Source organism: Ochotona princeps, chromosome 19 (genome assembly GCF_030435755.1).
Source record: "Ochotona princeps isolate mOchPri1 chromosome 19, mOchPri1.hap1, whole genome shotgun sequence".
Lineage (NCBI taxonomy): Eukaryota > Metazoa > Chordata > Mammalia > Lagomorpha > Ochotonidae > Ochotona > Ochotona princeps.
In genome coordinates, this window is record NC_080850.1 from 39706963 (window position 1) to 39731968 (window position 25006).

General features: G+C 43.2%; 1 protein-coding gene across 3 annotated transcripts in view; it reads right to left on the reverse strand.

Annotated features, from left to right (window-relative positions):
* Positions 1 to 25006, reverse strand: part of CCDC192 (coiled-coil domain containing 192) — a 222031-nt gene that overhangs the window by 16203 nt on the left and 180822 nt on the right. For all 3 annotated transcript variants that reach the window (XR_009247217.1, XR_009247216.1, XR_009247215.1), the window contains one exon: positions 990 to 1113. The gene's annotated coding sequence lies outside the window, so the exon portion shown is untranslated. The remainder of the gene's footprint in view (positions 1 to 989; positions 1114 to 25006) is intronic.

Consider the following 25006-nt stretch of genomic DNA (forward strand, 5'->3'; position numbering starts at 1 on the left):
TAAGCAGCAGTTAGATGGTTTGGATTGAGGACATGCCAATATTTTATTCTCATAAAAACTGGAAAAGGTAATGACTCAGAAAAATGAGTATTCTGGCTTAGCGTCAGCCGATTGTGGCTACAATGTGATGTGAGTCCAGCTGAGAAGACAACACACTCTCAGTTACATCTGATAGCACTTGGAAGCTTTTGTTGTGCCTCAGGCTGGTTCAAAATAATTTGCAAGCAGACGCGGAGTTTACCTGGCACAATTAGATTCAACAGAGCATTAAAATATTTGGGTTCATAATAATAACTCTTGGGAACACTAATAGTGGTGGAGGTCATTCCATTTGCATTCCACAAAGGGTGATCTTTGTGTAACGCTGGCTGTGCAGGGCAGATTTTTGGGCTCGCTTCCAAGATGATTCAGCTCTTGTCTGGCTGTTCTATGAATTGGTTACTTAGAAAATCACATAAATAACAATTGCAAATGGCAAGGTACAAGTAGGGACAACTCCCGTGCAGGATGTGCAGCATGCAGAAAGCCCCAGTGTTTTAAGACAGGCAATTAAGTCAACTGGTGATACAAAAGGCAGCTTCTGTGTGCACATCCTAGTGAGTGTCTCTATGGGTACATCCCAGCTAAGGGTGCTAAACACACATCATGGGCCATAACCCTACCTGTGCCAGATACCTGTAGAGGCTGCAGCATCAGTGGTACAAATTTATCATGACTCCTTAAAGCAACCTCAAAACTCCCCCAGTTCTGGAATGGACCATGTGGTTGAACAGCTAATTAAATGCTACCTTATGCTTCCCTTAATTTGTTTTTCATACACTTAGTTTCCCAAATAGACTGTTGGAAAGCAAAGCATTCACAAATGAGGAGCTGATGTTGGATGTCCACTGCCTCCATTCCAGCTTTCCAGTGTCCTTTAGTGCCCTCTGTGGCCCCCAGCAGTTCTATTGCTGGGCCTTAATTAGCAACCTCTCTTCAGGCCTACTTACTCAGTGCTGTTTTTACAGGTAGGCAAGGGATGGAATTCCAGCTGGGCACCAGCTCACCATGTGGCCTGGGACAAGCTCTCCATATGTCCTGGTTTCCTCATCTGGAGAGGACAGCACAGGGAAGCTATAAGGATTAAACAAGAGATTAGAGTATAGCAGGGTGGCTTCCACTGTGCCTGACACATTCACAGCATAACACATGCTTCTCTTTTGACTTCTCCTTGCCAGTATTTCTTACCCCAATTCTAACTTTGCTTCCTCCCAGCACTCACTAGGCCTCTCATTTGTCTGATTCTTGCAAGTCACAAGTATAAACATGAATTTGATACTGTTAAAGGAGAAAAGGCTTTAGGAAGGTTGCATCATACAAATGTTTAAGGAGAGTTCCACATGGCCTCAGGGTTCTCTGGGGTACCCTAAGCTGGACTACAGTTGCTTAAGGAGAGGTCAGGTAAGACCCTGGTCCTTGAGTTTCTCAGCCTTAAGAAATGTTCTCTTACCAGGTTTGAATAGTAAGGCTTTTGTAAGATTTCACTTGGGGAATACAAAGATTTTTCTGTTCTCCCTCCACTCCCAACCTTCCCTTCCTGCCAAAACAAAAACAAAAACAAACTAAAAAACAAACACACAAAAAACCCAAATAGCTGGAAAGGCTGCTTGGCTAAGACTGCATATTGTAGATGAGAAAAGGAGACCTAGAACAGTGGGACATGTGAGCCATTGCCATGCACCAGTTTCCCTTCATGGAGCATGTCCTTTGTGTCCTAGGGGCCAGCATTTCTGTAGAGCAGTTGACTAAGCTGCCATTTGTGATGTGGGCATCCCGTATGGCACCAATTCCAGTCCTGGGTGCTCTCCTTCTAGTCCTGCTTTCTGCTAGTGCACCTGGGAAAGCAGCAGAAGATGGCCTCCAAGCCTTTGGATTCCCACAACCCACATGTAAAACCTAGATGGGGCTCCTGACTCCTAGCTTTACTCTGGCTCAGCTTTGGCTCCCCATTTGGGGAGTCAGTCAGTGGGTGAAGAATCTTGCTCTCTCTGTGTCTCTCCCTCTATGTAACTCTGCCTTTAAAATAAGGAAAATAAATATTTCAATACAATTTTCCCTGACTGCATACTGCACCACACTCTTGTGAGCCTTCGTGAGTAAAGGCTAAATTTAAATTCCTCCGCAAGTTTCCCAACTGTTTAGCATAAAAATAGTTTCTGAGTATTGATGTGGTATTTTCTGGATATTGACGATGGCCAGGACCAAAAGAGTGAATACAGATTTAAAATATTTAACAGAATTACATATAAATTCATGCTACGAAATATTTAAGCAATGTGGCTGGGTATAATGTAAAGACCAAAGCTCTTCATCCCTCATTCTTCCTTGCAGGAAGGCCAACTGCCTGCCTTCTTCACTGAGAACCAATGTTAAAACCTTAACATACACTTATGTATTTTTATTGGAGGGGCAGATCTGCAGAGAGAGGAAGAGATGGAAAGAAAGTTCTTCAGGTGGCCACAATGGCAGAGGCTGGGTTGCCTCCCCTGGGTCTCCCACATGTGTGTAGGGTCCCAGGACTTTGGGTTTTCCTTTACTGCTTTCTGAGAACACAAGCAGGGAGCTAGATGGGAGGTGGAGCAGCTGGAACACAAACCAGTGCCCATATGGATGTTATTCTGGCGTTCGCAGGGGGAGGATTAGCCAATTGAGCTATTAAGCTGGGACCAGTGGTGGGCTTTTATTGTTTGCTTTTTTTTTTAGTGAATTTATCTAGTATAACTGTCACCATCAGCCAGATTAAGAACAGCTCCTTCACTCTGAAAGCGTCCTCTGCGCTTGTTGTTAGTGAATTCCCCTTTGTATTCTCAAGCCTCAGCAAATGTTCATCTGGCTTATTTTCGTACTATCAATTTGTCTTTCTTGGACATCTGACTAAATATGTTGCATATAAATAAAGCATAGTATGAAGGAGAAAAAACAACCTTGGGCCCCAGCACAATGGCTCAATGGCTAAGCCCTCACCTTGCATGAGCCAGGATGCCATATGGGCACCAGTTTATATCCCGGCAGCTCCACTTCCCATCCAGCTTCCTGCTTGGGGCCTGGGAAAGCAGTCGAGGACAGCCCAAAGCCTTGGGACCCTGCACCCATGTGGGAGACCTGGAAGAAGCTTCTGGCTTCTGGCTTTGGATTGGCTTAGCTCCAGCCATTGTGTTCATTCGGGGAGTGAACCACTGGATAGAAGATCTTTCTGTCTCTCCTCTCTTCATAAATCTGATCTGCCTTTCCAATAAAATAAATCTTAAAAAAATTAGCTTAAAAAAAAAAAGCCACAGAACTTTAACATACAGGAGGAGCCTTTTGGCTAGCAGTCTAGACACCAGATCCCAGCTTGGGAGCTTAGGCCTGAGTCCTGGCTCTGACTCCTGACTTCAGCATCCCACTTTGCACAGAGAAGTAGCACTTGATGGGTCAGGTGGTTATGTTCTGCCACCACGTGGGAGACCTGGCTTACCTTCTCAACTCCTGGCTTCTCTCCCGGCCTAGCCCCACCTACTGTGGGTACTGTAGATAATGGGTGCTGTTCAAATTTTATCATATTTTTTCCAGAAGTTATTCTACACATTTAGAAATAGTTTTAATTCATCTCAGAAATCAACCAAAGACTCCTCATGCTTTTTCGTGATTTAATATTTTTCCTTCCACACATTCAGAGATGATTCTAAATAAGCTCATGAGTATTAATATCACTCTTAAAAAAACCCCACACTATGTCATGGCATGAATGTCACTAAAAATGGGCAAAGAGATGGTGTTTTCTCTTTCTGTCACTCACTCACTCACCCCCTCCTTTTTTGCCTTTACAGATAAACTTGCAACCAACATTATGTGTATATCTTTGAAAATGTGCTTCTAGCAGAACTGAAAATTTCCACAATTATAAAATTTGATAAATGCATACCAATTTCCCCTCTAATTTCTAGATTCATTTGATTTATACTAGTTCCCTATACCAACACAGAATAAGCTCATATATTTTTTGCTTCATTATATTTATTTCTTGTCATTTTATTTGAAAGACAGCAATAGAGAGAAATAGAGAGTGAGTATCTAGTTGCTGGTTCATTCTCCACAATTCCCGCAATAGATGGGAAGGTCCAGGCTGAACCCAGGAACCTAGAACTTAGTCTGAGTCCTTCATCAGGTGGCAGGAATCCAAGTTACTGAGCTAGGACCTGCTGCAGCCTAGAGTGCAGATTAGCAGGAAGCTCAAGCAGAAGCAAGAGAGGTTGGACTTGAACCAGACACTCCAATATGGGATGATGTTGAGATCTCCAAAAGTAACCTAATGATTACAGTAAATACCCACCTCTCTTTCACTACATCTGCATTTTTATTTTTAAAAACTGCTCCAAGAAAGACTAAATTTATTTTATTATTCCTTGTTTATTGGTAAAACTGAATGTCTTTGCATGTGTTATTTTCATCAGCACTTTCTTTCCTGTAATGATCTGTTTCCATCACCAAGCATTTTTCCATTCATTGACATTTAAGTAAGATTTGGGAAGGACACTTCCAGGAGAGGTAGGAAAATGGAATTAAAATATAAGCTTTAATTTGGGTGCAAAAAACTTCAAATCCATGTAGTTTCTTTATACTATGCAGTTCCATCAGCTTTATAAGTATCTCCCCAATGCATGGATTTTAACATTTTTTGCATGAAAATAAGTTTTTTTTTTTAAAAAAAAAGATGACTTATTTTTATTGGAAAGTCAGACTTAGAAGAAGAGACAAAGAAAATAATCTTCCGTCTGTTGGTTTACTCCCCAAATGGCTGCAATGACTGGAGCTGAGCTGATCCAAACTCAGGAGCCAGGAGCTTCTTCTGGGTGAGTGCAGGGGCCTAGGGACTTGGGTCATCCTCTAGTGCCTTCCCAGGACATAAGCAGAGAGCTAGATCAAAGTGGAGCAGCTGGTACATAAACAAACGCCTCTATGGGATACTGGCTCTTGCAGACAGAGGATCAGCCTGTTGAGTCACCATGCTGGCCTTGAATATAAGGGATTTTTTGTTTAAAATTTATTTATTTTTATTGCAAAGTCAAATATATGTGTGTGTGTGTGTGTGTGTGTGTGTGTGTGTGCCAATCCAAAGCCAGGAGTCCAGATCCTCTACCGGGTCTCTCATGCAGGTGGAAGGTCCCAAGGCTTTAAGCCATCCTCCACTGCTTTCCCAGGCCACAAGCCGGATGGGAAGTGGAGCTGCTGGGATTAGAAACTGCGCCCATACGGGATCCTGGTGCATTCAAGGTGAGGACTTTTAGCCACTAGGCCACAATGCCAGGCCCCTAATATAAGTCTTTAACCCTACTTTCCATGAACGTTTCAAAGTACTCTTACATATGATTCATTGGAGGAAGGCCATGTAACTTATCACCCAAACCTGGCTACTTTAGAAAGAAGAATTATTATTGTCCTGACAGAGGACATATGTCTGAGACATATGGTTATTCAAATAACTATTAAAAGTTCATTTATAGAAACTTGATAACATTAAATATCTGATATGCCTGATATTTCTTTATACTTCATTCAAATAAGGTTAATGCCTATTCTAATACTTACATTCTTCCTGATGAATTTGACATTTTTGCATACAGGATTTGACACTGACACTATCAAATTCACCTATCTTTATGCTGAACAATCTCTTGGAATTGAGATCCACATAGAACACAGAAACCATTTTTCAGGAATATAATGTACAGCATTTAGTCAGAAGTGACATGGTTAAGAAACAAAATGTATCTCTCTACTTATTTCATTTAAAAAACATTCTTAAGTATATTTCTTGTTTTCTTCATATACATCCTTGTCTAACTTTGAAATGAATTTTACAGTTTATTGCACTGATTACATAGAATAATATGGCTTTTCCCCCCCACTTTATTTTCTTATCTACCACAGTGGATATATAGGAAGGCTCTTACCATTTATTGATAGATTATGTAAACATTTTGAACCCTCTCTCTTTTTCTTTCACTTTGTTATTTGTATAGGAAATACATTTGTGTTAGTTGTGGAAGACTGCAGTTTCCAAACATGTTACACTTACATCTCCCCCCGCCATGTTCTTCTAAATGCCACTTTGCACTTCACCAAAAGCCTCCTCCCATTGTGTTCAGGCCTTCTGACTGACTTGTAGCCACCAGAGTGTCTGCATGAGGCCTTGCAATGCCCACCTCACTGCTTCACAACATCCCCTGTGCTCGCTTTCTTTGGCCATGTTCCTCAGAACAGAGATGGCAGCCTGCAAGGCATCCAGGCCACAGGGAGAGGCCACTTGTTTGTGTTCAGATTAAGTCTCAGCAGAGCACTGCAGACATCCTTGCTTAAGCACCAGATGTGTGAGGAAAGAAAACTCCAGATTATTCCAATCTTTTAATCATCGCCAGCCAATCTTCCTAGTCAGGGCCCAGTTCTCAGGGGACAGAGTTAGGCCATCACCACCATGTCCTGTATGAATCCCCTGGATGCTCAGCCTCCAACCCAGCTCTCTGCTAATGTGCCTGATAAAGCAAGAAAAGATGGCCCAAGCATTTGGGTCCCTGTTCTCCAGCTGGGAGACCTTAATGAAGGTCCTGGCTCCTGACTTCTACCTTGCATAGACCTGTCTGTTGCAGTCAGCTGGGGAGTGAACTAGGAGTAGATGGAAGGTTATTTCTCTCTCTCTTTCCACCTCTCTATTGGTAATTCTTTCTAATAAATAAATCTTTATAAAGATTAAAATTTTTTTTTTCTGGTGTGCAAAAGGAATGTAGAAAAACTCTTAGACTGTTTAAAATGAACTACTGTGGAGAATCAAGGGGCAGAATAGGGTAAGGACACATTTAAACAGATGGAGAAACATTAGTCGGTGTGAAGCACAGAGGGCACACTCCAGGAAAGAGGAGAGGACAGAACAACACCAGAGGGGTACCTGGAGACTGACAGACACAAGAAAGCAGTGGACACAATGCTGTAGTGTTGTAATGACTGATACCCCAGGGGCATTCAGCATGCCACGATCTAATATCCACCAGCAGCCAGAACTCCACCAGCAACAAGGTGGGAAGGAACATTCAACGGGAGCTCAGGAGGTGGACCCAGACAAAGAACTGCTCATCCTGCTGGTCTGTTTGACTTGACCAGGAGCAGAGACAGAGCAGCAGGTCCCAGACGGACAGTGCGGGAACAGGGTGGATTTCACAGCCTAGTTCACCTCTTAGAGCTGAACCGGGCGCCATTTTGTTTAAGGAGACAAAGGCTATGGGGCAGGACTGTGTGTGCACTGAGTTGAGAGTGAACTCATTTCTGGTTCAGTGAACTGCAACAACATGGCATCCTACAGGTTCCACCCAAGATAGATCTGGGTAGCCCTCAGACCTGATGGCCAGCAGATCAAGATCTCTAGTAGTGGTACATCAACTACAAAGGCTTTAAGACTTCAGGGACAACAATGAGCTGTGCATGTGCTGAGCTTGGAGCAAACTTGTCAGGGTCTTCCGTCCCGCAGAAGAATTCACCCGACACTCCAGGTTCTATATCTTGAGGCACTTTATTCTTCCAACCAGTCTGTTTCCCAGCCAGTCCACTCGACTTCTCCCTTTTCCTCCCGTTTGTCTCTGCTTCATTCCCCAACCTCCTCGTCACCCCTAGTCTTCTTCTGTCTGTCCGTCCATCCGTCCTTCCGTCCCAGTCGTACTCTGTCCTCCGTCTCAGTCCGTCCGTCCGTCTCTGTCACCGTCTTCCTGTCCTGGCCCTTCTTCCTGAAACCCCCACCGCTAAATACAATCCTAGTCCAATCAGCTTAAAGGTCACCAATGCACGCGGCAGGCACGCCAATCAGCTCTGATCACGCATAGCACACGCACTAAGCATGCAGCTATGGGCCAATCAGAAGGCACTTCCTGAAACCTGTGTACCGCCAAGCTCCGGGGGGAGGAGAGGTCTCAGCGCCATCTTAGGGCACACGTGCAGTGCTCCCGACAAAACTCACTGAGCTCAGTGCACTGCACTAGCAGACTGACTTCGGCATCATATGGGTCAAAATAGGTCCATGTGGCCCTCAGACGTAACAGCCAACAGGTTCTGGCAAGATCAGCACCAACAACCACCTAGCTATATAGGACACCTGGTGTTTCCCTAATCCTAGGACCTGCTCCAACCAGAAGTGGGAGAAAGATTGTATAGACAACAGCGTAATCTCAGCATGGTATCACAGGAGGTAGAGAGTGGTGAGCCAGGAGCTGGGGCTATGCAGACCATGGTGGAAATCTAACATAAGAACCCAGACTTGGAACTTGCTGGATGGAGTGGCACAACTGGCTGCAAACAAAAAACCGTGTACCAACTGTAACAAGCAAAACCAAACTGTAGACCTGTGGGTGACAGAGCTTAGAAACCTGCCCCAAGGAGAAGAATCTGATAACCAGAAGTACAATGACCAAGAGCAAAAAACAGAGGCACAATAAATATTAGTGATGACTCCCCTGCAAAGGAGCAAAACCTTTTGCCCACCTCAGACTTAAATGAGGAATACATTGAGGACATGGGGGATACAGAATTCAAAATACTTGTTATAAAACTTCTTATCAACAACAAGAAGCACGTAAAGCAGGCGGTCAAGGAATTTAAGCAATATGTCATCCAGGAAATGAATCAAATGAAAGCTGATACATTAGAAATTAAGAACACAGTGAAGCAAATTAAAAGTATAGTGCAGAGTCTCCAAAATAGAATGAAGGAGGCAGAAGAGAGAATCTCAGAATTAGAAGGTATTTCCTGTTACCGGGGGGAAACAAACAAAAAGCTGGAAGCAGAGCTGGGTGAAGCTAAAAGAAAGTATTTAAGAATTGAAAGATACTATTAAAAGGCCAAACATAAGAGTTATGGAGTCCCAGAAGATGTAGAAAGAGAAACTGGGATTAAAGTTATATTCAGTGAGATAATAAAGGAAAATTTCCCTAATCGAGAGATAGAATTGGGAAACAACATCCAGGAGGGGCATAGAACTTCCACCAGGCTTGACCAAAAGTGATCTTCACCAAGACACATGATAATCAAGCTGTCTTCAATCAAACATAAGTAAAAGATCCTTAATCGTGCACATGAAAAAAAAAAATCAATTGACAAATAAAGGAAGCCTCTCACAGAGACTCTACAGGCCAGAAGAAAATGAAGCGACATATTCCAGATTCTAAAAGCAAAAATTGTTGGCCCAGGACAACATACCCAGCAGGACCAAAGCAAGATCACAGTTCCATTCTGCAAGAGTTGCTCTGGCCACAAGCAGATTTAACATGGACAGTGTGGTCAACAGGAGAAACTGCCTAGTATATTGGTTTCTGGTAGAACTCTCAATTGCTCAACGCTAAAATTTTCCATGCTCTAGTTCCATCGCCAATACATCACGAATACAACTATACGCACCTTGCATGGTCACTGGGAAGGTTAAATGGAAAAATACAGACAAAACATCGGACACGGGCAACCTGCATATAGTAGGGATTCAGACATATTTTAACCATTCTCCAGCCCCTACTCTCCGACTCCCTGCACTAACTACCACATTGAAGCTGAAGCCCCACCACCCATTTTTGGATCAGACACAGACTTCTACGCTACATTCTGTTTCAGCACAGTGTAGAAGGGACACTGATCCTAGGGCACAGGCGATGAAAATGTGCTTAGTTTGTTCTGTCTGCTGCCCTGCAGGTAGAAAGTTCTTTTGCAAGCATTTCAGCACATGTGTTAAATAGTATGAGATAATTCTGGCTTTGGTGGATGTGGAAAAAACGCCAACATGAGGGATTGTGGATGCTGGAACAGAGCCTAATTAAATAGGTTAGGAAACACTGTACGTAGTATGTAACCATTTTGAGGTTAAGGAAGGCATCCTTTTCAGGATTGTTATAAAGAAAGGGGGAATGAGTATTAAATGTTACAAAGATTTCTAACATTAGGTGGACCTCTATTTTTAGTTTTAAGGGGCCTAAATACACTCATCTGGAACAACCCTCCTAAAAAAGAAAGGAGTGGATTTTCTAATGCAATGGAAGTGCCTTTGAACTTTTGCCTTGAATACTACATGGCACTGAGAGGACGAGAAAGCTTTGAGGGAAAAGAAGCTAAGATCAGAGCAGGTGACAGCCTCTCACTGCGCTCACATGTGCTGCCTGGTCCTGGGTCTGATGCTCATAGCTGCAGGGTCCTGCAACAGGAGTTGTTCAATTTTAACAGCAAGACAGAAAAAGCAGACAGCAGTGCAGAGTGCCCAGAGGTCAGGAGATGCCTCTCTTGTTTCATGTGTGGCTATGAGCTCTCCATGTGTGGTGAAGTTCAGACTCAGGAGAGACTGTCACACCTCAAGCAGGAACCCCAGGCAGAATGGAAGCCAGGTCCCCTGGAATGCAAACAGCCTCCATTCACCTTGACTCCCAATCACTCAAAGGCTTGGCACCAGGACTGTGTTTCTGTACAATGTCTTGGAGATGTGAATAGCTACAAGATGGCCTTTCATTTCCCCCTTAAACAAGGGCATAGTAAAGCCAGATTCAGCAAGGAGAGTTTAAGGTTGAAGTCCCATGTGTCTTCTCTCCTGTCTCCCACGGGCCCCGGGATGTAGCCAAGCAAGGAGGGAGGTCGGCTATGTTTGTCTCATTCCCATGGCTACGTCACATGTCTTCCTTTTGCCTGTCTTCCTTCATTCTTGTCTTTATTTACACCCTTCCCCAATTCCTGCTACTCCCATTTCCATTCTGTTCAAGTCTGCTCCCGGCCTTTTGGTTTGTTTCCACCACAATCTCGCAAGATGATGATGATGATGATGATGTCTGAAATGGATTAGTTTTAGTGATAACCACTTTATGAGCCCAAGTCTTAAATGTAAAATATTTTAATTTTTAGAATTAGTTTGAAACAATGTTTCCTGAAAACTTAAGACAGATTGAGAGAGCAAGATGAAGATGTGCCTAAGTCTGGAGATACAGGCAGATCCTATGCAAAACAAAGTAAATCTGCCTTCAAGTTGGTAGAATAGTAACTGCTGTAGTTAGGATATGATTTGGGTGTTCCACAAGGGTCCAGGAGTTGGAAGCTTGGTACCCAAGGTTGATGGATAGAGAGGTCCTGGAACCTTTAAGAAGTGGGGTCTGCAGGAGGTCTTATTGCTGGGCTCCTGGCTTCAAAAGGGTTCAAGGTATTTCTGGGGTAGCCCCTTCGGTAGTTCTTGTGAGTTATTGCAAAGCTTGAGCCTGGCTTGAGCCCGTCTCTCTATAGTTCCTGAATCACGATGGAATCCTTCATTCCACACATGCTCCTGCTCTCTGCCAAAGGGCCTTCAGTGGTGCCTGGGCTATGCCACCAGGACTTGCAAGCCTCCCTGTGAGCTAATTAACCTGTTTTTCATCATCAGCAGCCTGGGTCTGCTCTTCCAGCGCAGTGATGAAATGTTAATGCTGTGACCCTAGATTGAAGTCTAATCTAATAGGTGAACCAACACATTTTCTGTGAGGGTGACTGCTGACTAAATGTCAAAACTGTGCTTTTCATAATATGATTATCAAGCATAGTAAAAATTCAAAAGCTGCTCCTAGCTCAGCCCTAAGAGCCCCAAATTAATGAAATTATTTAAGCACAGTTCAAGCAAAGCACTTGGCACCCTCCTATTGTTCAGTGCCTTGTTCCTTCCATAACATCTTTGGGTAGTGACTGTGATGGAGAAGACAGAGCACAGCCTGTAAAATACAATTATAAGTCTAACGTTAAGTATTCAAACATGATGTCCTGGTTTTAATTCACATTTCCTTGATATCTGATGGTTTTAATGCCCTTTCAAGTTTTTGTTGGCTATTTACACTCATCCAGCTTACCTTTTAGCTATCTTATCTTTTATCATTGATTTTGTGAATACTTTATATATGAAGGATGTAAGTGCTATGTGAGAAATATTTGTGCTAATATTTTCTCACAAGTTGTGCCTTTTTCTGATGTGTTCTCCTCAATCTTGCCATATCCTATTTACTTCCATGACTCATCCATAATTAGTTTAAACTTTTGAAATACAAAACAAGATTTTTTTTAAACTGTTGTAACATCTCTTCCCCGAGGAAATAAGTATGGAATTCTTTTGTTCATTAAATGGAATAAAGGCCAGGGGGTATAAGGAAATCAGTGGATAAAATTAAAGATGTTTTCCTGCCAGAGTTGAAAAATAGTTTTCAAAACGAGAATGGAAAGACATACACAGAGCCGTAGTAAAGGTCAACAAGAAGAGGGAGTGACTGATGGAGGAATGCTGATGGAAAGGACATAAACTGGGAAGACAGAGAGAGGCATTCACTCAGGAGATGTCTGTGCTTTACCTAAGAGAGGAGGAAAGACAGAGATGAAAATACAGAAATACGTTAAAAGAAAAAATTAAATTTGGGGCTCATGCTGTGGCATACTGGGTAAGGCCTCTGTAACACTGGTATTCCAGCCACTCCACTTGTGATACAACTACATGCTTATGACCTGGAAGAAGCAGTAGATGGCCCAAGTTCTTGGGCCGCTGTTACCATGTGGGAGTCCTGGAGGAAGCTCCTGGCTTTGGCCTTGCTCAGGCCTTGCCATTGCAGTCAAGCCATCTGGATAATAAACTAGCAGATGGAAGATCTCTCTCAATCTCTCTTTCTCTCCTTCTCTGTGTAACTCTGCTTTTTAAATAAATATATCTTGAAACCTCCCCCCCCACCCAAAGTAGAAAATCTTCTCAAATGGTTTTGATCTGAGAAAAGTGCAGGAGACGTTCATGTGAAGACCAGGACTGGGAGCTGAGAATCAAGGGCTGTGCTAGGCAGTCTTCAGAAGGATTTGGAAAGAACTGCAGGGCAGAAATGAGAAGCAATGGGGATGGGCTTTGTGGTATAGTGCAGTTAGCTGCTGCTTGGCATGTCCAAATCATATATCAAGGTGTCAGTTTGAATCCTGGCTATTCTGCTTTTAAAGCAGTTTCCTGTTCACGAGATTTGGAAGCAATGCATGATGGTTTAGTGAATGGCTCATTGTTACTTACAGGGGAGGCTGAGACAGTTTCAGGTCCCTTGGCTTCACCCTGGCCATGGCCATGAACTAGGGAGCGAACTAGTAGATGTGAGTTCTCTCTCTCTTTCTTTGTTGTGCTATCATCGAAGTAGAAGCAAAATATTTTTTTCAAAAGAAATTAAGAGTGAGTATTTGTAAGATGGCCACTGGTTCGCAGGCCAGACCATCTGCCATAGCTTACCATCACAGAGGGAGAGAAGAGGGAGCAGTGTGGAAGTGAGCCTTGAGAATGCAAAGTAATGGGTCAGATGAGGAATCTCTGTCGTTGAAAAAATAACCACTGATATAATAGACAAGTCTATACAAAGGAGGAAGGAGTTCAAGACCAAAGCATGGATCATACAAAGTACTGGAGAATAAATGGGTTAAATGAAGTTAAAATTATCTGATTATCAGCAGCCATGCGACTCTATATTATTTTTCTATAGAATTTGTGTGTGTGTGGAGAGGTACATCATTAACTTAGTCTTGGTTCCAAGGTTTTGACATCCTACTTTTTATGGGAAGGATCAAAAATCCATTTTGGAATGATACCACCAGCGAAACCATACAGTTTCATGAATCACAAAACTGCATACTCACATACAGGTCTAGGAATTGTATAAGAACCCTATCAAGTTTCCCTGCTCGATGATGAGTCTTTTCCTCTGGTCATTTAGTTCCTGTCATTCTGGAAAACAGCTTTTCATGAGTAGCTCTGTTTTACATTTCATAAAATACTTTCACCTCATGGCACAGAAACACATTTTATCTTGTAGAAAATGAGTTACTAAAAATCGAGGGAGAAAGAGAAAGCAAGCAAACAAGACATCTGGGCTTCCGACAGGGAGGTGGGTGGACATCATGCTTCAAAAAGAGCTATTGCAAGAGGGATGGAAAGGCTTATTTTTAAACTCCAGTCTCCCTGATGTTTCCCATGTCTATGCATCTTAATTAAAATGGACCAGCAGTCATTGAACAAATCTCATCATCAGCTTGCAGATTTTAATTTTCTCTCAATTTTGCATAAAACACACTCAATTATTCTGCCAAAACAAAAATCTCTTGTTAGGATGAATTTAATGAGAGTAAAAGCAGAAGGAGGAAATTGAACTTACTCTAGCTTTATCTTATTTTCAGTAGACCCCCTCAATCCAATTATCTTTTGATCTTAGTTGACTATACCAATTTATTACAAAATATTAACAACATCTCTGAATCAGAGTTTGAATAACAGATACAATCCTAGTGATTGCTTGAATAAATCTTTCCACTCCCTAGTTCAAGGTTATTACCACGTTCCATCTTAATTTCTGTTTGACCTAGGACAAATGACTAGCAAAGTACATCTAATTTTAGAACTTCAGATTTCTTTTGGTTTCTATTATTATCTATTGTTATCTATCATCTATTATTATCCTTTGGAGTATGTTATTATCCCTCCAGATTTCTTTTTTTTTTTTCAATCATTCAGACCAATGAGAAAGTTCTCTAATCTCCAAGAAAGAATACACTCTAGTGACAGAATCCAGGACTCAGTAAAGTCTAATATTCACTCTCCTAATTGTGAGAGAGAGGCAAGGTGTAAGTCCCTGCTCTCAAGGCCATAAAGACATGAATGCGAAGGGAAGTCATGTGGGCAGGATAAAACAGGTGCATGGCAGGTTTTACTAAGTGCCCAATGGAGGCTCTTGACAACATAAGCTCTGTCTGAGTTGAGAAGCAGGAGCAGTACTGAGGCTAGAGAACTCAGGAAAGATGTTGTGAAGGGATGGTCATGGGAAGAAAACAGAGAATTCCAAGAGGGAATTTCAGAGTGGGGAAGGCGTTGTAGGTGGAACCTAGTGTATATGTGAGGTGGAAAGGCTCACGCACACTTGGCCATCAGTGTGCAGATGACAGTAATCAGAGTCAGGTGTAAACTCAGAGACAGGAGATGAGATTGGAAATCCAAGATGGACCACGGAGTGGGGGTTGTGAATATCACTGGTCTATGGAATTTTCCATGTCAGATGCAAAAAGCTATGTTTAAACAGGAGAGGGATGTGTTAAATTTAAACTCATACTCTATTTGGTTCTCTGTAGGTAGATGGTTGTTATTAGCTTCTGTCTTCCAGGCAGTAAAATATTAATTTACTAGTGTTAATTATTAAATGATGTCCTTCTCTTCCTGGAAAGAGGGGCATCTGTGAGTCCATCTCCTGTTCTTCCATGGGTGTACTCACCTACACTGCTTGCCGTATTTCTACCACAAGTCAGTGCCCAGAGAAGATACTGCAGTCTTTGTTTTGTTGTTGTAGATGTTTGGGTTAGAACATGTGACTCAATTGTCAGGTATTTAGCTAGCTTAATGAGTCAGTGACTGTGAGATATGAACCACAGTTTCCTCATGCCCATATTTAGTTTTTCCTTTATTATTCTTCCTATAGACAAAAATTTGTTCATTGATATCTCTAATCATTTATTTATTGGGATGGTAAAAAGTGAGATGCACATCGAGGAAGAGAAAGAAAGAGAGAGGGCACTCCCATGTGCTGGTACACAGCCCGGATTCCCACAATGACTGGGGCGGGGCTGGGCTGCAGCCAGTAGCTGGGAACTCAATCCAGGAACCCAGTTACGTGAGCCATGATCTGCTGTCTCCCACAGTTTGCACTAGCAGGAAGTTGGATCAGGAGCTGAGCCAAGTATCAAAACTTAAGTTACTCTGATTTGAAATGCATGCACCTTTAAGTGGCAATTTAACTATTGGGCTAAATCCCTGCCCATAGAAAACACTTTCAGATATAACAAACTATTGGGCAGGAGGAAGGTCAAGTTTCTTCTGAGGCTGTGAAACCTCCAACAGTTCTGCTTAGAACTGTCCATCAGAATGCGACTGTGGAAGGTGGGTGTTCATGGCTGAGCCCTCCAGCAGGAACACCACTTCCTCGTTTGGACCTGCAGATTTTCTCAGGGGCTCAGTACTGGTAGTCACAGAGATAAGCTATCTCTTGGTCTCAGCTAGAGAAAGCTTCTTTTCAATTTTGACCCAGCCCTGTATAAATCAGGTCACTGTGTGTTGTATTCACCATGTCACAAATCCTTGCTTTCATTTTCGGTAGAGGTTGATCTCTATTCACGACCTTTGTTGTTGACAGTCACTGAATGAAAGCAAGGGGATCTGATGTGGGCCAGGCCAGAACAGACATAACCACAAATTGAAAGCCACCAAGTATCAACAGGGGCACCCTTCTAGGCTGAACAGAGCCCCTGTCTCTGCATCTCCCACTTTCTCCTATCTTTGGCAGAATTCTTTTGTGTAACCTCATGATATTGAATCCTGGGGCTTTGAAATATGCTATGTACCAGAGGCAGTGTATTTCAATAGCTGGTCTTCCATTGCAAGAAAAATTGCAAGAAAATAAGCTACCTTTGTGTATATATACTTTTTCTACCTCTAGAATTTTGGAGTTGCGAGATTTTCAGATCATTGAATTCAGTCATATCATTAGACAAATGGGGAACGTAGGTTCTGATATAGCAATTGATATGGTGTCCAACAAGCTCCCCTGGCTGGGCTGAGAGTTCTCCTGGAATGCAACATTCTCAGTGGTAACCCTAAGACAGTTCTAGGCAAATAGTTAAGTTTATCATCCAATCATTAATGAACCAACTTACTGTCTCATAGTAGTTACTGCAGACTACAACCTAGGATGACTTCCAGCCTAAGGCCTTTTCTTTAGCAGTATATTGCAATCAAAATATTTCCTCAAGTTCATGAGCCACATGTAAAGATTCACAGTAATAGTCTGTCTAATTTTATATATTAGAGGTTCAAGAAAGTCTTCTTTCATCTCTGATTTATGCTACCTTATCCCTTAAGAAGTCAGCACCAGTACATACATTTTTAATCTAATTTAAATTTAATAAGGATAGAAGACCTACTTCTGTCTTTATTGGATGAGGAAGAAAATCAATGAAGTATACCAACCTAGCCAAAGAAAGCATTTGTTTTCTAAATTAGTTTAGGGCCATAGGTTTTGGATCTGGAACATACCAGGTCTGGATTTAAGGCAGAGAGTAATGAACATGAATTTTGCCCTAATAAAACTAGTATGATAAACCCAAGTACTTATTACTAACAATTCCTACAGTTCAAATACTTGTGTGTGTAGCTACGAAGCAATGAACCCAATTAATTTGTGTGCAACTTTCAAATTACTTCATTACTTTACAGGCATCACTCTTGGTGAATTCTTATGATAAAACTTGCTGAGCTTATGCTAAGACCTACATTCTTAAATACTGAATCCTTGCATCCTCTTGGTCTTAGCTGTCTAGGGGCTATTCATCAAGCATAACTTTAACCCTTCTTGCAATGGGATCAGTCTAGCTACTGTGCTGCTGCCGTGTCTTTGTCTGAACCTGTGGTAGCCATTATGATGGACTCCACCTGGCCTCCTGCCCCTTCTGCATAGGTGTTTTCAATCTGACACAAAAACTGGTCTGAACTGGTACCAAAGAGGATCCCCAAAAAATAATCTTGGCAGCAGATGAAGCCCAACTTAATACATATCTAACCCAGATCTCCAAACTGCCTGTCTGGGTTTCTGCCAGCTCCTGTGCCATCTTCATTGCTGTGACTTATGCTCACCTCATCACTGAATTTTGTCAATAATCTGTGGTGCTTCAGGGAAATTATGTTCTCTTAAGTGTAGTATTCACTCTCAGTATGTGACATCTGTATTTATTATTACAGCTTTCTATTCTTTCAGAAAGAATTTTTTGAAATAGCCTCTCTTCTGAGTGAGGATGAGAGCATACACTCTCCCAAAGATAGGCAATGCTTGAGTCTTTTGAGGAGACTTTGGCAAGGTACATTGCAGAAGTCTACATTCAGAATAGCTTTCCTCAGATTGGTGACAATATTGTTCCTTTGTTTCCTAGCAACTGAACTTGCAGGTAATTTCTATTTCCTCTGTGTACACCCTTTGTCTCTGTGAGGTATTTTAGGACACTCTCTTTCCGGTTGGGTTCTAAAATCTCACCGAATACAAGCCCACATGGCCTTCGTTTGTGACTTCCTTTGGAGACCTGCAGATCTGACTGTGGTCATGTGGATCATTTCCCCACCTTGCCTTCTCTGTTCTTCAGAACTCCTACTAGATTAGCAATTCTTCTTCTGCTTCTCTTCCTTGTGTTCCTTATGTTCCCCCTCCATTTCCCAGCCTGTCTTCCAGCTTTATGGCTCTTCTGCAATATAGATTTGGCCAGAGGGGAATGTTCTGAGTAAACGATGCTCAGAGTTTTGCTTTGGACTGTTCCTTGGTCCTTTCACACTGCAATTTACACAAACATCCCTTCTCCTCACTTGTTGGAAACTATGCTTGTTTTCCAGGTTGATTTCATTTCCTGGGTCAATATTCTTGGCTAGTTTCCTCTCTTCTGCTGTGTTTCCATCATTTCCCCAGGGGTTAACTCTTCTCCTTGTTGCTTCATGACTTTGTCATGATGGCTGGTATTTGATAGCTTAGTGGCTGGTTTGCCTTAGTATTTCAACATTCTGGTTGTCTAAGCTTCACTGTAACTCTGAGTCCTCGTCCAAATGAAAGCTGCTGCTCAAGGAAACACAGTTCCAAGTCGTGAGGACAGGAGTCCTGGACTGGCCAGTTTTGGATGAGGAAATGCAAGAGTCATGCCAAGTGCCAGCAGTACCCCAAGCTGCATGGTCGGCACAGGTCATCTCTGGCACTGCTCTGCTTCTCCAGCCTCAGCTGCTCAGGAATGCCCTCTGCCCCAGCTACTACTTTGGAAAGCTGGCATCTGGAGTCCAACATGGAATCTTCAGCTCCAAGGAGCACCCACTCTCTCCTAGATGAGGGAGCTCTGGGGGTGGGGGGAGGACACTGAGGTTAATGTTTTTATGCCCTGTGGTTAATCGTGTCACCAAGTGCCTCACCTTCCTCTTTCCTCTACTTCCCACTGCTTCATTCCTGGCACAGCTGGGCATGCATGCTCTGAAATACTCCTTCTGGAAGCAACAATTTCACTTTAGCGTGGTCCAAATTATTATGTCCTCTTTAGAAATTCAATTGGGAGGATATCACTAGCAAATTTACTACTCTGCCAAGGATTATTACATTTTTTTTCTATTAGATGCGGTTTTCTGTCCTTTTCGTGGGCTTTTCCTCCTCCCATCTTTGTATACAGCCAGCCAGTGTGAACTGGAAAGTTAAATTCCATTTAGAACTGTAGTATGTCGCCAGGACTTCTGGTTTTTTATTGGTGCCTCTGTGGAAGAACAGAGAACAGATATCTTCAGCCAGGGCAGAAGGAACCTGACCTCTGGCCCAGTGTGCTCTGTGCTGCCTCGCCAACAAGTCTGTTGCTGCAGTAAGCACTGCCCATCTTCTCTTCTGGGTGAGGACCTTGGGTTCCCACTTTATCTCTCACTTTTTATGAATCTAGTCACAAAGGCTCCATCTTGGAAAGTGTTTCTCCAAAATCCACTTCATGCTTATCTCTGGAAGTCTTAGGACTTTAAGACCATGAGGGCTCCTGGTTATTTTTTGATCCACATGTTTCTAAGGAGATTATAAAGTTAAGACCTCCTCAAAGCCACCTGGGGTTGGTATCACATTTTTTGCTTTCTTTACATTTTCACATAGATATGGCATTTGGACTACCTGGCCCATTTCTTATTAGCCCAGACTAGTACCTTCATCTTGCACACAAGGAAATTGATTCAAACAGGTTATTGGCCACATGATACAAATAAGAAATAGAGAGATACTTACATACCTTATGTGGATTTCATCAACAACAGAGATAAGACTAATGTCGTTAAATATGATTTTGAATCTATATATGTATGTAGAAGATTGTATATATCAGACCCCAAACTGGCTTAAAAGAATATCCAAGAATGACAAATCAGGTTTTTTTGTGATCTTAACAAGTTACAAAACCATTTACTCCTTAAATAAAATCCTCCAGGAAAAACAGTTCCAGGGATCATTGCAGGTATTAATACTTTCACATATCTGATGATAATTGGCATTAACTCTTTATTTTGGTCCAGGGTCCCTTGTGGGTATACCAGTTACCCATTCTGTTTAACAGGATACTCCCTGCTCCAAGTTTTGTGGCTTCACACAGACACTTGGATTACTGCTGCCAAGTCTATCAGCCAGCTAGATTGTCCTGCTGATCACCAGGGTTGGATGTCTTAGCTAAGATCACTCACAGGCTATGGTCAGCTTGTGGACTGGCTGGGAGCTGGCTGCTATAGACACGTGTCTGGTTCCTGGCTGGCTGGCTAGTGGCTGGAGCGATGGCTATCATTATGCAACACGCCAATCAGGCTTATATGGTGGCATCAAAGTTCGAAGAGAGCAACTGGAAGATTACTGGACCTCTTGAGAAGTGGCACAAGGTCTCCTTCAGTGCATCTGGTTGCTCAACATAATGTGCAAAGCCAGGAATGATAAAAAATCACATGGAAAGGCCAACGTATACAAAGAATGGAATAACTGATGTCATTTTTGCAAACAATCTGCCACACTTGGCCTTTGTACCCATGCCTCAGCTGCTGTGAGCACTTGCTGCCAAAGGGTCCCAGATGGCTCAAGTTGTGGATTCCAGATCGTTGGCCCCAAATTCATATGTTATAGGGCTAACCGTTCCATGTGACTATAGTATAGAATTTTTAGAAGGTCACACGGATGGGGCACTAATCTAATCGAACTATTACTCCAGAATAAGAGACAAGCTAGTGAGCAGGAGAGAGTGTAATCTTTTTATTTCTCTGCCATGTGAGGACAGCAGGCAGGTAACCATCCATAAGCCGGAAAGTGGGTCCTCACCAGCAACCTACTGTGCTGAACCTTGACCTGGGGATGAGGAGCCAACAGCTTTCTGTTGTCTTAGCTGCCCTGCCCATGGCATTTTGTTTTGGCAGTCTGAGCTGGTTAGTACATTTTCCCTTTTCTGAAGAATGGTTTCCAATTGAGGGAAACCATTTTGTCCCATAGCTGATGTGAGAGGAAGAGAATGTACCCCACAGCAAAACACTGGTGGATAAAGGGGTACCAAGTGCCAGGCCTCTTAACACAAGGGGCAACAACTCTGCAGGATGACTTAAGTTGTGGAGGGAGATGAAGTCCACAGAGTTGAGACCACCAGGCTTGCTGGGATTTCCCTCCTGTCCCATTTTACCCCTTTACCCCCTTTACGAGCCCCTTCTGCTACACACTCCCTCATAATCAAAGGTGCCCACTTCCCTAGATCAGGTCCTACTGCTGGGGATTTCTACCAAGATAGATGGCTCACAGTTACGGGACATTAGAATATGCCTGTCACTGACACATATTTGTAAGCACAGCCATGTGTGGTTATCTTATTTCCATTCTCTGAGAGATTTCAAAACTCAGTTTTACCATGTTGCTAAAAATAACAATGATTACCATTTGCTGATTGTTAATTAGGCCATGTGCTGAGTACACAACACATAGGATCCCACTTAGAGTAGCTTTCTCTAGGACCACAGGAGAGAGCTACTGTTATTGTCAGTGCTCAACTTTGAGTGTTTTCCAAATCATTTTGTATCTGGGATTTTGATCTATACTCTTTGCTCTAGCAACAAAGGATTTCTGGGTCTGTGTAAAAATAGCTTTGGACACATGGCATTCAGGAAACACCTGATCAACGTCACAGACAAGACAATTTGGCCTTCCTTCCACTTGGACAATGGAACCTCTCTGGTACCTCATTGGAGAGCATTGTAGGGAAACCTAATGGCTGAGGGGTATTCCTGGTCAGCACACAAAACATTTGCAACAACATCATCTGCTGCCCAATGTGGCTTGTGAGTCCATATAGTCATGTACTTTGTTAGGGGTTACATCTATGGGTCCAGCGCTGCCCATCTCAGCATCCATACTCTCAAGTTCCCATTGTGTAGAGGTCATTCACTCATACAGCAAACACCCATTCAGTCTCTCTTTCACTTGTAAGTCCTTCTCTCTTTCTCCTTCACAAGTGCTATGGGCGTCACAGGAAGATGAGAAATGAATCAGGAACAACTGCTGGAGTCAGTGAAGCCCTAATTCCAGCAGCTACAGCAGGAAAAGGAAATCTTATAAAGGGAGGGCAAAGGAACAGCCCTCCATTCTTTGTGAGTTACGTGGCAAAGCTTTGTCTTGTTCAGTCTAGGTGGAAGTGGCCTCTGACTCCCAGGGAAAATCCAAAAAGGAAGACAGCAAAAGATGCCTGTGCTCTGCGTGCTGCTCAGTCACCAGAGAAAGCTCAGCGCCTCTCCTCCTCCCCCGCCAATCCTCTCCAGCCCTGGAAGACACAGCCAGGAGTGGAACAATAGTGATTTGAACTTGAGTGCTTGGCTGCTGGCTGAAATAGCAAGAAAGGGAAAAGGGTGGGAAAGGGGGGGCCAAACCAAGAATGGGAAAGGGGGGGTTGCAAACCAAGGGTGCTGCCTGGAAAGCTGCTCGCTCACAGGAGGCAGCTTCTTCACCAATAAATGCCAGGCCACCTCCAACAGGTGACACGCCTAGCAGCCTTCAGGCTTCTACCTGCCTGGGCTAAACCCCAGCAAGTCTATTTTAAGGGGATTTTAGCAGGAATTAGAAAAATTATAAATGTGTGAGTTAACCAGGAAGTGGAAAGAGTATTTGGAAAGAAGAGAAACTTGAGAGACAGACTGGGGAATGAGTGTGTTTCTGAGTTTAGCTGGCTTGAAACTTCTGCCAAAACACAGGAGAGGCGCCCAAGAGGCGTAGGAACTGGAGCTTACATAAAGAATGCTTCCCTGGGAAGTGAGTTATGAAGACATAAGACTTTCAGTGGAAGAAATAGGGTCTCGTTTACCATGAGAGTGGGCACCTTTTCCAGCCAGAATGAGAGGCTCCCACTGGTTGTCTGTGATTTCCCATTGTGGGCAGCCAGGGCTCCCTGGCCTGGAGCCCACAGTGATCCACCTGTTTGTGCCCTATATAGTAAAGATGCAAGACAGCTGGAGTTCTCAAATCCCATCCATGAAAGCAGTCAACTCAAGCTCCAGGAGTGAGTAGTCCTGTCTCACTTCCTGTGGGATTTTAGGGGTCCCTGGGTCTCACCACTGAATTCCATCGGCCCACACAGATCTTTACCTCCTGTAAGCAGGCAGCTGGGGAAGGTGGCTGCCTTGATGACCTAACAGGCAGGTGGTGCAGAAAAGAGAAAGGGCAGTGAGGAAAGAAGTGAGAGCATAAGCAAAAGCGTTGGATGAGATCAAAAAAGAACAAGAGCCTAGTGAGCAATGCTTGGCCTGGTGCCCAGAAGTGGCTTCGGGAAGAGGGACAGACCTGTAAGAAAGTTTCCTGCTTTGAGTTAAAAAAAAATAATAATAAATCCAGCTCTCCTTTAAGAGCTGGAGTATTCATTGTGGCAGCATTAGGTCATGAATGTGAGAAGTGCAGGTCATAATAAAAACAGCAGTCATCCTAATGCCTGAGTGAATGTGCCTCCTCCTGCTACACCCACTGCACACCTGGCTTCATTCACAGGCTCATTTGTGTGGGTAGTTTCTCATAATGGTTCAGCCTGGGCAGAGGCTTGCACAAACTGCTGCTTCTCTGAAATGTCTGCTATGCTTCCTATCACCTTCTAGTGCTCCAAGCCTGCGCTCTTTGCAGAGAAGGAAGGATACTCACCGAATAGCCTAGGAAGCCTTGTTTTTCCTAACCCTCAAGGCTGCTGTGAGCAAAATCTTACATCAGTTTCTGTCTTCAACCCCAAAGTGGCTTTATAGTTTCCAGACTGTTTAGAGGTTATCAGCTCCCCTTAGCCACAAGACTTCGCAAGTTTCCAGTTCACTCCACACAATCAGGTGAACTGGCCTTTTCTTCAGCAAGCAGTTCAATCTTACTTTCTCTAAGTGAGAACCCAAGAAACCTTGAACTTGGGAGGATTTGCCTAAAATGTCCAGATTTGTCACTACGAGCCATTTTTCCATGGAAAACTTTCTGGATGCTTATACAACCCGTAATAAGATCACAGTCCTTTGAACTCTGGGCAGGTGTTCAGGTTTACAGCCCAGTATTTTTAGACAGAATTTTTTTTTAATCTTCCAGTTAAGCCTCTTTATACAAGCCAAGCTGCCAAGAGAACAAATGCAATTCACTTACAAGTTGTTTGTCTAGTTAACAGTAAGTACGCAAATCAGTTTCCTGTTCGCACAAAGGATTTTCTTGTGTTTGAAATCTCCGACGAAGGGCACATTGGCTTGGATTTTTACAGGGAATTCATGTTAATTATCTATAGCACTCTACGCACCAGGATGTAAGGTGACTTAGTCAGCAGCTAGTTAGGACAAAACAAACATATTGCCCAGTTTCTGAAAAAGGATCCTTGTGGCACAGTGGGAGAGCATCACAAAGAGGCCTCATTTTGCGGATCCCTGAGTCTGGGGGAAGAAGTCAAGAAGCTGGAGGACTGCTCAGGGGAAGGGTGAAGGGAAGCCTTATTATTACAGAGAAAGGCACCACGTGGAGTTACAGGTGCTCCATTTCCCCCAGGATCTCTGTCCAAGGCTTTCCTCTCTGGCTTCTTTTTAAAGATCTGTTTATCTAAAAGTCAGAGGGACAGAAACTTTGCACCTGTTGGTTCACTCCCCATGTGGCTGCAGCTGGAGGCTCCGGCCAGGCTGAAGCTCAGAGCCTGAAACTCGATCCGGATTTCCCACAGGCAAGGCAGGGCCCGAGGACTTGGGTTATCTTCCAGTCCTTTCTCAGATGTGGCAGCAGTGAGCTGGGTCAGAAGTAGAGCAGCTGGAACCCAAACACGCATTCACTTTGCGATGCTGGTGCTGCAAGTGTAGGCTTAACTTGTTATACTACAATAGCCACCTCCATCCTTTTAAAGAAATATTTCCAAAGGGACTCTT